At 34.9% G+C, this 2,276-nt stretch overlaps 1 non-coding gene across 1 annotated transcript; it reads right to left on the reverse strand.

The window, feature by feature from the left end:
- Nucleotides 1-1,355: 1,355 nt before the first annotated feature.
- Nucleotides 1,356-1,462, reverse strand: LOC128293657 (small nucleolar RNA R71). The gene has a single exon (XR_008283834.1). It is a non-coding gene; the product is annotated as a small nucleolar RNA R71 (small nucleolar RNA).
- Between the last annotated feature and the right edge of the window lie 814 nt (nt 1,463-2,276).

The raw sequence follows: 2,276 nt of genomic DNA on the forward strand, positions 1-2,276 counted from the left end.
TACTTTATTCTTGTTCTCAATTATGTATGCTTATTTCATGTTTTAATATTTTCAGGATATTTATTCATGTTAAATGTGCTTATTTCAATAGAGCAAAAGTCCCTGTGTAAGAGTAGATCTAGCATAATTTAATGGAGTTGCATGCAGTCTTATAAATAGGACAACATAAATATACCGGATTAGAGTCAAATCTAATAGGGGAATCCATAGATCGAGTTAATGCAGTAACAGAGGTTTTAATTAGAAAGAGAATTCAATTAATCAACCTAAAGTCAGTTTTTTTACTCTCGATAGAGATATTAACATAATTTAGGGATTTCTACGGATCAAGACACAAGTGAATAAATCGTTTAAATCAGATTCAGAATAATAGGTGAAGTCTAGATGGATTCTTTCCTGGGTATTGTCTATCTCATTAGTTATCTTTAAATATTTTCCTAATTCATTCTCTGTTGCATTCTTAGTAATTAGTTTAGTTAATTTTAGATTAAAAATAATTCCTTCAATTTATCAGCTAAATAATAGAAAAACGAATATTAATAGTACTTTTAGTCCTCGTAAATATGATATTCACCACTCACCATAGCTATACTATTGTTCGATAGGTGTGATTTCCTTTTTCGTAATTATAGTTTAGTGACCATTAAGTTTTTTGCGCCGTTTCTGGGGACTAAAATATTAGGAACACTCGATTTTTATTTTTATTATATTTTTATTTTTAGTTTAATTTTTTGCATTCTAATTTTTCTTTTCTTTTATTTGCTTCTGGCAGGTTTCTTTAGTTTATGACTAAAAGAAACCCATCGGGACCATTATTATTTGACAGTGAGATTGAAAGTACAGTTCGCAGAAATCGTAGAGAAGCGAGGTAGAGTCGACAGAGTATAGTAGAAGAGCAAGAGGGCGTTATTATTATTACTGAGGAGATGGGTGATAACCAGCATAATCAGCTACCTCCTGTAGTTGCTGCAAATGCAGATCCTGCTCTTCGTACTATGTATGATTATGCCAAGCCCACCCTAACTGGGGCTAAATTGAGTATAGTGAGACCCACCATTGCTGAGAATAATTTCGAACTGAAGTCGAACACTATTCAAATGATGCAACAATTCTTTTAGTTCGATGGTTTGCAAGACGAAGATCCAAATACTCATTTGGCTAATTTTTCGGAAGTTTATGATACTTTCAAGATAAATAGTGTTTCTGACGATGCCATTCGCCTACGGTTGTTCCCTTTCTCGTTGAGGAACAAAGCTAAACAGTGGTTGAACTCCTTACCACAAGGTTCTATTATTACATGGGATCAAATGACTGAGAAATTCCTACTGAAGTACTTCCCACCGGCTAAGATAGCCAAGTTAAGGAATGATATCTCTTCCTTCATTCAGATCAACTTAGAGACCTTATATGATGCATGGGAGAGATACAAGGATTTATTGAAAAGGTGCCCTCACCATGGATTACCTCTATGGCTACAGGTTCGGACCTTCTACAACAGTTTGAACTCTTCAATTAGGATTTATTGGTATAGGTGAATTAATACTTCATGTAAGTGATGACACGATTACGCTCCAAGCTCGTGATTCTATTAAGATATCTAGTAATCGAGATGATTTTACAAGTTCTGTTAATATGAGTAACCATGTGGCTCAACCTTCTTTGCAGGAAATCCCTTGAAAAAATGTAACGAAGTCATGTTCCAATCCATGCGACAGAAACAGAACGAATCATGAAGAAAAAATATTACAAGTCGATGACTTAGATGAATGGCGAACACATATCAAGGAGAAACCAAGAAAACACGATTAAGAGCTAAAGCGACGCCATGATGAGCATGTGGATAGAATGAACCAATTTAAGGTTGGAGACAAGGTACTTCTAAATAAAACGGATCCTCAAATTACTACTTCGGAGCTTGATGCAAAAGGATCGAACCCATTTACAGTACTAAATGTCTTTCTATGCGGTACAATCGAGGTAACTCATTTTGAATTTGAAACATTTAAGGTAAATAGTACTCGACTTAAACCTTATTTTGACAATTGAATTGATAACGAGAAAGCTTCGGCTCTAAGAACCACCGTGACCACATGAGTATAAGGTAAGTCGAGCTTAGACTTCAAATAAGCACTTCTCGGAAGGTAACTCGAATGTTTAACTTTTTTTAATACTTTTAATTCCACTGCATGCCAATTTAAAATAATAATAAAAAGGTGTGTTTTTTACCCACACGGCCTGGACACATGGGTGTGTGGAGCACATGGCCTGAACACATG

This window comes from Gossypium arboreum, chromosome 5 (assembly GCF_025698485.1).
Source record: "Gossypium arboreum isolate Shixiya-1 chromosome 5, ASM2569848v2, whole genome shotgun sequence".
NCBI lineage: Eukaryota > Viridiplantae > Streptophyta > Magnoliopsida > Malvales > Malvaceae > Gossypium > Gossypium arboreum.